This window comes from Poeciliopsis prolifica, unplaced genomic scaffold (genome assembly GCF_027474105.1).
Source record: "Poeciliopsis prolifica strain line A6 unplaced genomic scaffold, Auburn_PproV2 SCAFFOLD067, whole genome shotgun sequence".
NCBI classification, from domain to species: Eukaryota; Metazoa; Chordata; class Actinopteri; order Cyprinodontiformes; family Poeciliidae; genus Poeciliopsis; species Poeciliopsis prolifica.
The window spans coordinates 5594-22093 of NW_026562442.1; the positions used below are offsets into that span (position 1 = coordinate 5594).

Sequence of the window (16500 nt, forward strand, 5' to 3'; positions counted from 1 at the left end):
TCATCAGAATGCTGCTCAAAGTTCCTCGCAGCGCTCTCAATCGTGCACTGGAAATCTTTTTGTTGAGTACATTTTGTATTTGTTAGCAAAGCTTTCTATCAAGCTTACTTTTGCCACCCAGTTTTTACTGGAAATACAGCATTTATTGCACTAATGTAGCACAACATGTCTGTAGTTTAGCTTCCTCATAACCAACCAAGTGTTGGTACTTTTTGTTGTTTAGATATTTTTTAAGGAGAGTTTCCAATCATCCAATAAGTATTCAGCTCTTGCAACTATATCTCTAAATTATTAATGCCTTCTGCCTGTTTGCCCCCTCAGCAAAGCCTAGGAAATTGGCCCAGAAAATATAAAGAAAACAACCTTCAACAAGAAGTGATACAACAATGCAGGCTAGCAGCGGTTTTAAAATGAAAATCAATTGTATATATGCTGAATTTTTAACATCTTTCTGAATAAAAAATTATACAAGTACTACTCAGAAATATACCATCCAACTTTAGTTGGACAAAATATTTCTTCCATATCATATTTCCATTCAGAAGAAGACATTTCTTCTCCAGTGGTTAAGTGTGAAAAGGGTCTTTCTCCTCCCTTGAAGTTATTTTACAGGTGAGAACAGGACACCTGCAGGGCTTTTGGTGGCTGATATAAATTTAGCTTCTTTAGCCACAGTTGTCCTAATTTCTCATCTGATTGCAGGTATAAATAACCCCAGTGTCTTTTTGTGTATCAACAAGCTCAAGCCGAGGCCAAAGATTAAATGTTGTCTTACAAATGGCGAAACAGGAAACAGCTCTGGAAGTAATAATTTCAGGAATATGTTGAAGCTTCAAAAGGACATGTTCTTTAATGTGTGATTATTGTAAAAGACAAGCCAGACCAGTTATTTAAAAAATACAGATTACTATGACTGAATACTAAAACATACAGTGTGTGTTTATCAAGTACAAACCAACAAACACTGAACATTTAAAATCTTGAAAAAAGTGCAGTTTGGAGAGAGACACAAGCTTTGCTTTGGAAGTATCGCAGCCAGGCGGAGCAACCAGTTGCTTCTACAGCTCAGCTCAGCGGAGTTGTTCCACTGGCAGCACATTAGCTGCTCAACTGCTCAGTGGAGAGACATTGTGAAGCTACATTAAGAGCGAATAAATGGTCAATTTCATGAGGGAGCTCCAAACTGTGTGAAAGCAACATGTAGAGCAGGAAGACTACAAGCTCCAGCTGCCCCGACTTAGCAAAAAAATTGCCATGCTCTACCTTTGTTTTAAAAAGCCCAACTGTTCAATGTGAAAGAAGGGGAAAAGTAGTGATATATGGCCAAGGCTTTCATTCAGTGTGTCCAGACAGATCGGGTGGGATGCTCACGCCGCGCGGGATCTGTATGTGTGACCTGAGTGTGAGTCATGCGCAGCCATCGCCACTCTGCAGTGCGGCTGCCGTGGTTGCATTGCTGCCATCTGCTTCTTTACACTTCCATTTCCAAAATCAGCAAAGCCCCTACTCTGAAGCCTTATGTAACCCTTCCTCGTTTTACTGTATAGATATTCATCAGAGGGGTTTTTCTGGGGGATGCCAGTGAGAAATGACTGTATTCATGGAGGGGGTTTTGGGGTGGCGGCTCGTGGATGTGAACAGCAGCAGGTTCCAGGGATGTGTTAAGCATGAGAAAGAGAGGCTGTGTTGCCCTTTCCTGCAGCGTGCTCCCTCTACCTACAACCCAGGCTTCATTAGCGGCTGTCTGTCAGCAAGGCCGCTGGATGGTTGCCTGGCAACTGGGACCTCATTCGGCCAATCAGGACCGGATGCAACAGGACTTCTCTCCTTGACACATAAAAGAGAGAAACAGAGTTGTGCTCCACTTCAATTGATTTTTGCTTCAGTGGTATTCTCTTCAAGGGGAAAAGAGACGCAGAGTCCCACAGCAGAGCCAGGGACTCAGTCGATACGAGCGAGCTGCTGAGGAGAACTGTCTCCTCCGAGTTGGCTCTCGTAACCTTCAAGAAACGACCTGCTCTGTCCCAAACGGAGCAGAGGAAGCAGTGGAACCACCTGCTGCTCCAATCACCAAAGAAATGAGAAATGCAAGGCAATCCGGCAGGAAGACCCGTGCAAGGCTGCAGATTATTTGAGACTGAGGTGGAGATTCACCGTCCAGCAGGACAACAATCCAAAACGCACCGTGAACCACAATGTGATGGGTTAGAGTTGTGCAAATATGAGCCAAAATCTGCAAATGAAAGTACTTACATGCCACTTTTTAAAATTTATCTTTGTTGTATTTTTGTACATTTTAATGAAACAAAAAAAGTTTTTGTTGCTCTAAAATTGGACACGGAAATCTCTGTTGACCGAAAAATAAAAAGGCTCCGATATGTTTGGCTCATTAAGACATGCAATCAGTTTCCTAAATTGTTATAAGGAAAAGGAAATATTTGTTGTTTGGTTTCTGATTTACATTCCAGCATTAAACACGTTTAATGGAAAAATTAGCCAAAGTCTGGTTTTGAGTAAAAGTCACTGGATATTTACTTCAAAATTAAAGTAAAAGCAAAATAAAGTAAATGAATGACTAATATTTTGTATTTCATCTAAATGTTAAGAGATCAGACAATCAATGCATAAAATGATTCCAGTTTGGAGATGCCTGGTTTAGGTGACAGATTTGTTCTTCTTGCTCTGACTCACTGAAGGTGTTTCTCTTGATTCTTTTCAAACTTTGCTCAAATCTTTCTCTAAACATCTATTCCCAGCGTGTTGCACCGCTTCTTCTATGATACATTTAGGACATGAAGAGTCGCTTTACTGCATGAACAAATGTTTCAGCGTTCTAAGCGCTGCAGCATTAAAAATAGATTAGAGTTTGAACAGAAATGTGGCGGCATAAAAAACTGTAATTGCTCCTGGCAAACGCTGCGCCGTGCCAGGAGGCCGCTGTTATCTCAAAGCTCCTTCAGTGTCTCTGCACTTCAAGCAGGAGCTGCCTCTTCTGATGCTGAGAAACACAATTCTTCTTCTTCCATCTTGTTCACCAGGGACGAAAACAAAAACTTGATTCCAGATGATCATCGCTTCCGATGTAGCGTTGTCCTTGAAAATACAAGGAAGTTGAGTAGAATAAGACAATTAAACGTCTGAATGCATTTAGTGCTCAATGTTGCTGTGCTGGAGGATTAATTAAACATTTTCTAATCACAATAAAAAAATGTTTTTGAACATGGTGTGAGTCACATTTGACAGGGTTTAAAAGTCTCTAAGAAAATTCATCCCTATTTACATCAACCTCCCCATTCATTTTTAAGCATTTTTTTTTCTTATAGAAAAAAATCCCATTTTTAATTTGACTGTTAAAATTGTTTAACACTCATTTAACCATAGTTACTCATAGTTGCCTTAAAATACTGTATTCTGAATGATTGTCCATTCTGGTTTATTTTAATGAGCTTAACATAATAAGTACCTCTATTATCTCATTTAAAAATATGTTGAGTTTTATGTTGTGCAAATCATTTCCTTTATATTTTGATGGTATTCTAATACAGGAGCTCCAGCAAAAAAAAAAAAAAAAAATACTTGATGTGTTAGTTTAGCAGCTACTTTCATTGGAGCTTGTAATGAGGATTATTAATAACCATGAAATAAAATAAAAAGTTGCAACTAAATTCTGAATTATTTGGCTCAATTATGAATTTTATGCTCCAGATTCTTGAAGACATGAAGAGTTTTGAATTCCTAACCCAATTTTCCTTACCGGATGGTAATCCTGAAAAATGATGTGGAGGAAAAAAAGGAATATATCCAAACAAAATTAGATTAGCAAACTAAATTATCTAGAACAATATGCTGCAATGTGAATGTTTAAAAAAGACACAGCAGGTTTTAATTCTAGGAATAAAGAGTGTTTAAATAAGCGTCAGAAGGGATCTGAGTTAAACAATGGACTGTTACAACCCATTAATTATCCCCAATGGATGTTTTGTTTTTATTTTTTGTCAGCTCCTGATATTAGACATTTGTATGATAAAATACAGTAGCTTCACTTCTCTGACGGTGGGCCAGGCATGTATGAGGAGCCACCTGTAATCCCTGTAACTGTTTTGCTTTTTTGTTTTTCTGATGCATCTCGCCGTGCGACCAAAACTCATCTCGTTTATCAGTGTGTCAAACAGCGTGAGCCTGGCGGCCCGCTTTACTTTGGATTACACACAGTCGCAGGTTTAAAAGAGTCAAAGCCATAGCGAGCCTCTGGCAGCGCTCAAACTGTAACAGACTGCTGCTGATATGTGTTCAGGTTTCTATTTTCTGGGAGGGCCAAATAATAAGGATGGGTTTCAAACCCCTGCAGGAGTAGCACCAGGCGGCATATAGACAGAGGTGATGGGACGTCAAATAGTGATGTCGGCAAAGGCATGAAAACAAAGGAGAAAGCATGCTATCAGATGCTGGAAATGTCAGGCTTGCAATGCACACTTGCTTTGATCTTCAGTGAAACAACCAGGAGAAGCAGAGCGACCTGTTAAACAACACTTCCACGTCTGCCTGGGTGTGATGGGAGCAGCTTCCCTGCTGCCACATCTGACTTGTTTAAGCTACTCTGTTTATGTAGTCACATTCACAAAGTTTGTTTAATTATGCTGTTCCCTCTCATTTTCTCATTTCTATCCCTGTGCTTCATTTTCAGCTCCCCCAGCTGCTCTACATCAAATTAATTAATCACACCTGTTGTTTGTACGGTAATTACTTCCTCCTAGTTTGTGTGTAAACCCTCCATCTTCTCTCAGTGTCTCTCAGGCCCTCCTTTATCCATGCCTTTTTAAATTTATGCCTTTAAAAAGGCATAAATTTTGCATTGCCATTATCAAAAACATATTTTTTTGTTTGCTTTTAAAAAAATAAAGAAGTCAGTCAAACATATAGCCATGTTTTGTTAAAGAATAGCTTGAATATACACTGATAACTATCCATAAACATGGCAGTCTTACTACACATTATAAATGAATGAATGGATGTCTGGACTTTGACTTGGCCATTGTTTGCTGAGAATTTGCACTTTGTGTTGAGTTGTGTGTTTAGCCTGTTAGAAATTGAATCTCCATCCCAGTCGTTGCTCTTTTGCAACCTGTAACTGTTTTGCTTTTCAGAGTTTTAGCTGCATCTGATTAATTCAATGCTTCCACTCAGCTATACTGAATGGGAGCACACTGTGTGTGGGAATCTTGTGTTCAGGATTTATTTCACCAACATACAAGGCTTTGCATGGGGGGCAAAAAGGTTTTCAGTTAGGAGCATCAGGGAAGCAGGTATGTGGGGTTTAATTAATGTAAAAAAACGTGTATCATTATTATTTTTTCCACTTCACAACTCTTTCTGTTTTGGTGTATGGAAAAAACTCTTAAAAAATATATTAAAGTTTTTGGTTGTGAAAAGACCAAAATTTGGAAAGGCTCACAAGTTATTTAGACTTGTGAATAACCTGAATTATTCTCTAAGTGTAAAGTTCCACAAATAGCCTGTATCAGTAATTATTACCCCCTGCCTCCTCTATAGACTATTTTTAGTTTACTGATATTTGCATGACGAGGCAGGGGGAAGGGTGTGGAGTTTGCCACATTATAGGAAGGAGAAGACTCTGCATGGTGTACTTCTATTTAAAGATCTGCTTTCACGAGTTCCACTTTATTCCTTTGATAGCTGCTGTTTGACTTGAGCTCATTGTAGCATCGTTTTCAGAGATAACAGTCAAATGAGCCGTCACACCAAACCGAGGTTTCCACCTCGCCCTGCACAGCCATCTTGGTGGAAAGAAAAGTCAATATACGTGCCTCCTTAGCTTCAAGGAGTTCAGATATGAAAGCCTTTTCATATTCATCACTTGGTCACGTTACACCCATTCATATGCAGAGGCTTACACACACTCCTCTGGGGAAATTAATATGGAACAACTCAGTGAGATGGGAGTGTAGTAGCAGTCAGACACATGGTGGGTCAATATAGTGGGTGGGATGCAATATGAGTGGTAATCTGCATTATAACCAGGCAAGTGTATCACAATGTGGTCATTGTAATGGCTGCAAGGAATGAGCTCTGCTCATCTATGAAAAATGAAATGATGATAAACAAAATGCTCTGCATTAAACTGTCACAAACATGAAGGATGCTACTTTGCAATGTGCACGTTTTTACAAACACAGTGTTTCTTTCCTGGCTGATGAGTTTTCTATTAGCTTGAAACACAGAGTATTTTAACACATTGTACAGTAGCGGTTTTACTAATTTGTCAGATAAAACACAGCCCAGAGATAGAAAAATGAGGCAGAAGATAAAGTCAGTGGCTCATGGAGGTTAATTTAGTTTCAGAGAAATTTGAGGAACATACACAATGGATTCAGCACCACGGACAGTGACATCAAGATCCAGACGGTCTGCAATTGTTTAGAGCCTCTGATTAATCCCACAGCTGCTGACACTTGAAGAAGTCATAAAGTTAGGATACAAACTGTTGAAGTTAAAGATAGAAGAGGTGGTGATAAAATAAATCTGGGACGAAGTGTTGATTTGTAGAGATTCTCAACAAGACGGTAAGAGGGAGCTTCCTTCTTGTTTTCTGGTGTGTTTCCTCATTTACATTACATTTTAACAGTACATTTATCAAAAATGCTGACATACATGCCCTGTTTCTCATTTTTGCATCGACAGTACATGTGTAAAGTGCAGTGTGCATTTTCACCGTTTGCTGCAGTTCACAGCTCTACAATTCCTATATGGCACATCTGAGGCTGAATTTAACATTTTTGAAAAATACCTCAAGCTGAAATTTCTGCTCAAACATTTGCATCTCTTGCCACAGATTCTCAAATGGATTTGTGTCTTTGATGTAAAACATTTCACTGCAGGGTCTGATGGAAGGTGAACTCAGTTTTTGTCTCATCTGACCAGAAAGCCTTCCACAATTTTCCTTACAATTCATATTTTGTGTGCTACTTTATGTTCTGTCGCATATACATAAAACATATAATAACAATAACACTGAAGTTTGGTTGTAATGTAATAAACAGTGGAAATGTCCAAGGGATATGAGTTCACTTGCGAGGCATTATTGCATCTGCGTTGAACTCGACATCAGATTCTCACCTAACCATTCATACCAGGAAATTATAAGGAGAAAAACAGGGCTTTGTGTAAATATTTTAGAGAAAGAAATATCTCCACATCAATACTATTCGAATAATCTTGACACAAGAGACTTAAATCAGAGATGCAGTCATAATGACATTCTATTTATTCTGATGTGTGGGAGGGTGTACTGTTTGGCCTTTTGCTCGCTCCGTCTTCATTGGAAAGTTCAGCTGACAGCCGAGCAGAAATAGACATATCAAAGCACATCATTCATTAGAAGAATCAAGGGCTGAGTATTAAAGAGAAGTCAGATAGAAAGATCACACACACTTGTGTGCTATCAGTTGCTGTACTGAATGAGTAAATGTGCTGTTTATGCTCTGCTCTCCATAAATCTCTGCTATGCGGATCAACACAATACGGATCTCAGTGACATTCAAAACCACTTGAAGATCTTTAATAATTGATGAGCTGAAAAGTGGATCTTTTTTTTTTCAGCTCTGAAACGATCACAAGACATCGTGCTCCCAGGGTCAAGATTATGCAGATTCATTATTTCTATTTTTAGAGCATAAAAATAAACATTTAAATAACACATTTACATATTTTGTAATGCATTCTCTCTTTGTTGTTCACAGTATTTAATGAAGTTGATTCTTAAAAGGTTTGTTTTTACTTTGCGTACAAACTGAGTCATATTTTTAGTCATCAGAAAACCTTGGGGGAAGAAATCGGCTCTTAATGCCAAGACTGAGTACGGACTCAACAGTTGGTGACACTTCAGCGTTTTATTGCCCGCAGGCCAGAACCAAAAGAATGACTCAGATTTGCTGTCTAGGTTTTTATCTTTAGACTTTGCAGTGCAAATCATTTGCTTTGGCAGTATACACACAATAAACAGATGGTTAGAAATTAAGAGATAGATATTGTTTCTCCTCTCCTTGGGCTGCCACCTTATTGTGGTGGAGGGGTTTCATCTTGTTCACCAAGAACGGGAGATCAACAGGCGGATCAGCGCAGTGTCTGCCGTTGAGCGGCAGCTATACCGGTCCATTGTGATGAAGAGAGAGCCGAGTCAAAAAGCGAAGCTCTCAATTTACCGGTGGATCTATGTCTCCAGCCTCTGCTCCTTCACATCGAGAGGAGCCAGTTGAGTTGGTCAGGTGTTCCGGGCACGTCCCACCGGGAGAAGGCCCCGGTTATCACAACAACTCTTATCTCTTAAGGCAAAGAACAGAAGGAAGCATTTACAAGACAAGAAAGCACACAACCTGCTGCTGAATAGCAAAACAGATTAAATGAACAAGAACAAATATTTTATTTGAAGGTACTGCAGTGAAATGTGACCAATATTGTCACAGACTGTTGAAAACACACCATTCTGACCGTGAAACATAAATAAAGGTTGAATATCGAGACAACACTGCTAAACATTTAATCAGAACTACAGAAGTCTGGTTTAGATTAAATCATAATTCAGGTCAAAGACTCACAGCTGTAATGGTTCTACAGAAAATAAATCAAAACATGTTCTTTTAAAAAAGAATTACATAAGAAAAGATATCCTTTTTTTGTAAATACACTTTCAGAAGCATCTATATATTATATTTATATCTAGAATTGAGTGAGATTTCAGGAGCATATAGAAAAATAAAAGATCAGCTAATTAATAACAGTGTTGTAGATATGCTGTAAATGAGCAAAAGTAAATAAATACAAATCACTGGTGAATGTGACTGAATTCCTACGAAGTATTTGAAAACGTGCCATCACGCAACAGAAGAAGGTAAAAAAAACCTCAGGTGTTTTTTGGGAAAAAAACTAAGCCTTCTCTTAAATTTGTATTCATGGGAGTCCTGTAAAAAAATACATTTAAAAAGTTAAATAAAATCTTAAATGTATAGTTGAGCCCTGGATATCATATGTGCCATTTGAAACATTATTATTATTATTATTATTATTATTATTATTACTTTTGGCCTGTTTGGAATGAAGGAAGAAAAGCTCAGCTGCAACTTTAAGATCCTCTTGCTCCCCCTCTGTCAGCTCCCATAATGGTTTTTTCCAGCTCCGCTTATCGCAGCATAATTCGCAACGTGCCATAATTTCCTCGCCGGCGTGCATGCGTGTGTGCGCGCGCGTTTGACCCCGGAAATCAGATGTCATCGCTCGACGCGGCTAATTTTAGATGATTACTGCTTCTCCTTCGGTGTTTCTCTGTGTGGAGAATGCCAGCAGCGGCGGGGACCAGCCGCACCTCCTCTTCTTCCACCGGATCCGCGGCGCCGCTGCCGCCGCCGCTGCCGCCGCTGCCCGCTCCCTCTGAGGAAGCCTCCGAGGACTGTCCGCTTCACGCTGTAGCTGGTAGGGACTGCAGTTGTGACTGATCCGCCGCCTGAGCCTCCGTTGATAGTAAAGGGATAAAATGTGAGTATGCACACTGTTGCAGCCGGTGTTGTGCTGACCTACATTGCCCCTGTTCCTGCAAGCTCAAGGTGATTTTCTGGTGCCCTCTTTGCTCTGGAGCCCGGCTCTGCTGGAGGTGTGGGATGCTCCAGAAGCAATCATTTTCATATCTGCGGTTAATGGCATTGCAAGACACTGCAGGGGGGAAACCAGAGCCGGCGGCTGTCACACAGCAGAGAGACAGCGGAGAGAGTTAAAGGTGGGCGGGATGCAGACTGAGAGGCTGGCATGATGTAATGCGCTTGAGACAATGGCCAAGGATTCTCCCCAATTATCATTTCAGAGAGCGAGGAGGAGCTGTTGCAGCGGTGAAAAGATGTGATCAGCGCCGCAGTCAGGCCTGTCTGCGTGCGTGCGTGTGTGTGTGTGTGTGTGTGTGTGTGTGTGTGTGTGTGTGTTTGCGCGGCTAATGACAGCATGATGAGGAAGTGTCATGTGAGAAACAGCTGCCCCTCCTTTAAACCACATTATTACCGGCTATTATGGTGATTCAAAGCCACAGAGAGCGCGGTGGAGTGGAGACTCTGCATTCAGCCACCTGTTTCTCGGTGGCCACGTTTTGACTAAACGAATGCAGAAATGGAAGAACACACACCTGCAAGTGTTGGCATCTTGTTAGAAGGTCAATGGGAAATCTGTTCTTTGCTATTATTATTTTTTTGCAAGTGCACCAGTCAGGGAGTAGGATGGGATTTGTAGCAGTGTTCTGTGCAAATGGCTCATAGAGGCTTTATGTCAAGTCAGGATGCTTCATTTAACAGCCGCTCCTGTTGCAATCTAAACTGCCTAATTTGTCTGGAGCACAGAAAATATTTATTGCCTTGAAGTAGAGAAGTGGCTACCTGTGGCTCGTGCTATTATGACTTTTCTATACGTTTAGTGACTATTGCTCAGACTTTCAGAGCAAAGCTGGTTGGAAATGCTCTCGATGATTCAGTTTTGTTGGAATAAGTTCAAGCTTGACCTTACTGGCCGTCTGTTCACCTTATTCAGTCTCCATCGATTCACACTTTGCACGACCTTGCTTAAGGGGGTAGATTGTGGCCAGCATTCAAGGCTACACATGGTCTCTTCATCCTTTCATGTGCATGTAGACTTACTTACAGATGAGCACACAATCAGTGAACATGCAGCCCTCATCATCCCCACAGATGCTCACCTGCAGGTAGATTTGAAGGTGCACTCAGTAGTAGAGCTGCAACAATTCAGCTTTTCCAGGCTGATAACTGTTTTTATTTCAGATCAGATCTGGTGGTTTATTTTTTTCCTTTTTAGATTTATTCACCATAGCATACAAGAAAATGTTCTCTGAGAGACCCTATTCATATTAATTCATCAAAGTGTGTCTGTAACCTTTATCTAAATTTAAATAAGAAAAATGCATTGAGGATAGGCTGTTGGTTTACAGTTTAAAAAAAATATTAGAAAAAGACAGATTTTCCAACGATTCAATCAGAATTTTATTATAACCGATCAATGGAAAATGATCAGATTTTGATCTCTGAGTTCTGTTAAGAACAACAACTTAAAAAAAAAATGAGTCACACATGATGTTACTCCTCTCCCTTTTCCTGTTTAGCAGCACGTGGAAATTCACACCCATCCTCTTCATCTCATCTATGTCAATCACATCTTACAATTCCACTCAGAATACAGCTGACCACAATATGAAACACAGATTTAAGTAAATATACATAATAAAAGTCTGCTGAATGTAGTAAAGATAAAAATAAACATTTCCTTTTGGCTTTTGAGAGCTGATAAGTTGTTGATTCCTTGATTTCAACAGCAAAATCAAGAATTGTTGCTTTTATGTTTTAAAAGACAGTAGTGAGTCAAGTTAAACCTTCTTGTTTTAAAGTTTTAATTACCAGGAACTTGAGTTTTTTTTTCCTCCAATATGTTCCTATTAGTAAGTGAATTAAATAGGAAAGTTTTTTTCAGCCAGCTGACCAGAAGTGGGAAGCAACATGTCAGTGAGGGGAAGCACACACGTCTTTGCCAGTCCAGATACCTTTTGACGTAAATATGTCTGCACCTTTCTGGGCTGCTTCTTTATTCAGTTTTTAATAGTGAATGTAATGGGAAAGTTCACACTAACATGGAAACATGCTCCTATTACGAGCTGAATGCCATCTGTTTTCAGATTGCAAGGAATCACGATGACATGTTTGTGTATCTTCAAGACAGATGAAAATTCATATTTCCTTTGAAAATACAAATATATGTGTAAAAATGTTATTCATCTTCACACTCTTTCTGTATTTTTTATTTTTTTTGCCTTTGAGGTGTGCTTTTTCTTCTGATGCTTCTACATCTTCTGTGCTTTTTTTTTTGCTGACCCTGTAAGTTTTAAATGAAACGAGCCGAGCAGCAAAAATATAAATAAATGTCAAACATAACAGTTTGACTGTATGGTTCTATGATTATATTACATTACATTTCTTACTAGTTCATAAAAAAATAACCTTTCCCTCTGCAAAAGCATTTCTGCTTCCATTATGAAACATACAGAAAACTAATAGCATGAAGGAAAAGTTCATCATGTATTTTTCTAAAACTACAGTAACTTTATTTTCAGTCTGCCTGAAATGCAGCGTGAAATAGTGAAGATATTCACCAGCAGTTTGTTCCTAGTGTTTAAGCAGTTCCCTCTGGGGTACTTTAAGGCTCAAACTGCCCCTCCTGACATAATGTGGAGAACCAACAAATCTTCTCAGATCCCCTCTTAAATAGCGAACATTCAAAAGAAACCTCTAACTGTCCTGTTGTCGCCAGAGGGTGGCAAACCTAGCAAGTCCTCCGTCTAAGAGCAACAATCAATCCATTCAGGAACAGAATGTCATGTTTCTATATAGGGAATCTAAAAAAATATTCCCAGGAGCTTTCTGAAAAATGGATGCCCTATTTTGTTTATTTATATCTTATCTTTCCAGTACATTTATCCTTATGTATACACGAGTGAGAGAGAAATCTTTTTTTCATATCTTCAGATGACTTTCTGATGTTTCTTGAGCCACAATAATAAAAAAATAAATAAATATTCATGGTGCAAACCCCAAAGAAAAACAAAAAAAGAAATATACTAACAGAATCTTACTCGAGGTCGCCTTTTTACTTGAGAAAATTAATAAATCATTCATTGTTCTTTGAGGTGCCTTTTTAGTTTTTTGGGGGGAGAAGATGACTTCTCCCCCCAATATCAGAGGTATAATTTCTTGCAGAGGGAGATTAAGTTGAAACCATATTAGCTATATGACTCTTATATCAGGTTTAATAATTCTGTAGAAAGGATTCCTAATTCCCACGAGCGTGTTAATTGTTCCTATTGTAAACATTTTTGCACATTACAAACACAATTGGGTTTTATTTAGATGTTATCCTTTAAGACCAAATTAGATTTCTGCATAATATTGTAATGGAAGGCAAAAAAATTGTAATTATTTTTTTTAATAAAGAAAAATAACATTTTTACCAACAGTGTAGCATGCATTTATATTCAATCTGTTACTGATACTAATTAATTACAATAAAATGTATTTCAGAGTAACCATTAGTGTTCAGAAGATAATTTGAATAGCACCCTTCTATCACAAAAGACACCAAGCAATGGTGTTCGGACAGTGACGTAGAATTAAAAAAAATTCAAAAATAAAAGACAAATCAGCCTGTAATTGTTCATTTGACAGTATTATGATGAGCTTTTTCTTTGCTGAATCATTGAAGTGTGTTCCAGTGGGAGTTCTAAAACAAAATACACCTGAATAGTGTTTTTTTTTATTTTATTATTATTTTATTTTTCTTGGCAGACGTGTCGGCCTTGTTGTCAGAGGCCTCTGTGGCGCAGGATGCCATATGAATGGGATTTCACAGCACCATGAGTCGTACCGTCCAATCTGGCCAGTTTCATTCACAAAAAATCTGCACAAGTCTTCTCCCACCTGTCAGCCTGACATGCATGCCAGGCTAGGAAGGAAAGACAAGCAGCAATTTTCCCATTACCCTTTGAGCTCACAAATGAAATCAATGGATGCACTTTGTGCTTGATTGTTTGCCAAGAAGTTGGGCATTATTTAAAAGTGGAATTTCCCCTTAATGCAGGGCTTGTAATCAGCTTGTACTGATGCAAGTTGAACACATTAATATCCAACAATTTCTCATCTTGTTGCGGGTTATTAGCATTAATGATTGAATCATAAGTTTTTTTGCAAAAGCTAGATTTCAAATTTATAACAATTTGTCCTATAATTGGCATTTGGGTATATTCTATTAAAATTTTAAATGACCATCCCCTTACTTAATCAATCTAAGGCATTAATTATGCCACTCTTCGTAATAAGAACCCCTTAAACACACTTGATTTATATTAGTCTTTCCAAAGTCAGCTCAACAAGCATGTAGCAGTGCAGCTTATCTCCAAAGCCACAGAGTCCCAGGTTCTGTTCTGCACACCCTCGCATGCTAGCACATCTTTTGATGTTTTCCAGGTGGTGAATTGTGCTGAATTTGCCTCACTTGGCTACAGAAAGCTCAATAATATACAGCTGTTTTTTTGTGCACCACTTCTTATCTGCTCACACAATTGTCACATAAATTAGATGAACTGAAGTCGTTTTGGGAAATTAACCACATCATGCAGATTTGCTCCTGCTATTATTGGCTAAATTTACATCTGTTTTTCAGTTTTTTTACCGGCTGCTTGAGTTTTATTTTAGGAAATGAAGTGTCCCAGCTTGGGTTTTCAGAACATCTCTGAAAGACCTTACAATCTTGCGACTACCATTCTACTCTCAGCTGTTTCTCAGCGTGCTTCTGTTAATCTTCTTCGTTTCTCAGCCCACTCTCCTGAATCCATGTTTTAACCAGGTAGTTTCTAAATGAAAACATCTCAAAAGCACATAAGCCCTTTTTGTTTTTTTTTCTGAAGCAAAGCACAGCTCATAAAAGATTGAAGTAGGGCTGCAGCATATTGGAAAAACATATGACTAGATATAATTGTGACATAGATTGATATAGATTGAAATTCTTGTGTACTTGCAGCTCTGGCTCTGACCTTTAGCATGCAAAGACCTGTAATGTGTACCAGGTGTGGGGAACTACTGCTGAGAATCCATCCAACAAGTATCTTAACACGCAAATGTGTTTATGACACTTGCAATGTAATAGCTAAAAATATTAAGTTTCCAAACCTGCTGTTGTGCTAATAATATTGTGCATACTGATATTTCAATGACAACATATTCAGAGTATTTTATGCAGCCCTGGTGTAAAATGAAGATGCACACATCAGATATTACACATAATGCTAAATACCATCATTGTGAATAAAAAAACAATTTAAAGTTACGTTAGATGTGGATCAAAGTCACATTTTCGGTGCCTTCACAGGATTTTATTTAGGGGTATCAGAAAGAAGTGAGTTGACTATGTATGCATGCTGTACTCTCTACATTTATACCTGCAATTAATGTAGAAAGCCATGGCACCACTTCACATTAATGGCATTAAAATTTGTAGGTGTAACATGACCAAATTGGCTTACTGTATAATTTTAAAATGCTAACTACTAGTTCCACATCAGCTGAGTCAAAGTGTGCTTAGTAGTTTTCATTTAATCCCCAAACTTTCTTCTGGTGTCAGATTTCTGAGTTTCATAAAGCTGCAAGGCTCGAAAGTTTCTCTGGATCTGCCACTCTGATTGGGGAGGGGAATTCTCCTACGCCTATGAATAATTCACTGATTGGCATATGGCATGCAGTGAAAATCCCAATAATTTTGCATGTTTATACATTTGCAATTCTTTTTCCTCCTTCAGCTCTTATGCTCCATTGAACATGACAAAATCACACGTTTATTGCTTTTCATGCATCTGTAGGTGTGTCTAAGTCAGAATATTATTGAAATGTTAATGTATTTCAATAATTCAATTCAAAAAGTAAAACCCCATTAGGTACATTAATTACACTAAGATAGATACATTTCTGCTAATTTTATGGCTACTAAATACACAAAAGTCAGTTTCTTGAAAAATAAGATCTTACACAGTACCTAATAAAAAGAAATAAATGTAAATGTGCTGCTGTGACCTTTTGACAGCTGATTTAATAATTATCCAAAGTCTTAATTCTGGAAGGTCAATAAGCTAGAAAACATTTTCCCTAAATTAGGTAAATAAACTAACAAATTTATGGGTTTTGAGGCTTTGAAAAATAATAAATCATCAGGATTCACTGCACTGAAAGGTGTAGAGTGACTGAGATTTAACCAAAAGGGGAATGAATGCAAAAAAAGGAACCGTGTGAGCTAAGTTTTATATAGCATCTGCTCAACACTTTGATTTAAGTACACAAATATGCCACTATTATTACATGCCAGGTGTTATTACGCATGCTGGTGCCTCAAATGCTTCTATTTGAAATTTACTGAAGCATGTGAGATTTAAAAGAAGTAATGTTTTACACGGTTTCAAGCACTGAGTCATGTACACGAATAAATCACTTCGTTCTACTTAAAATTCAAGAACCAATGTCCGAGACTCCCTGCCAACAAGTCTCCTCCCCAAGCGAAAGGCTTGCATGAGCAGCCGGTCCAGCCACAGCGTGCAGACAGTCTCTCTGGTCTAAACTGTAGCGGATGGTGTCTGAATGGGGAGCCAATCGGGAGCCTGGCCCGTCGCCTTGAGAAGATATGGCGGACCCACCTTAATGCCAGAACACGCTGAGGCTCACAGCCGGCATTGTTACACGTCCACAGGGGAACGAGGACGCTTCAATTGGATATTGAAATTTCACTAAATACACCTGGCTTAGGTCAAAGCACAGGGAATATGTTACCGCTAAGTTCTTCCAGCTCGTTTGGACATTGAGGACATTTTCGCCTCTGTGCTGAACGTCTGGCTGCCAAAGAAAAAATGAC

At 38.8% G+C, this 16500-nt stretch overlaps 1 protein-coding gene across 7 annotated transcripts in view; it reads left to right on the forward strand.

Moving 5' to 3' along the window:
• The first annotated feature begins 9243 nt into the window (after positions 1-9243).
• Positions 9244-16500, forward strand: part of ppfia2 (PTPRF interacting protein alpha 2) — a 107131-nt gene continuing 99874 nt past the window's right edge. For all 7 annotated transcript variants that reach the window (XM_055020364.1, XM_055020360.1, XM_055020361.1 and 4 more), the window contains exon 1: positions 9244-9546. The gene's annotated coding sequence lies outside the window, so the exon portion shown is untranslated. The remainder of the gene's footprint in view (positions 9547-16500) is intronic.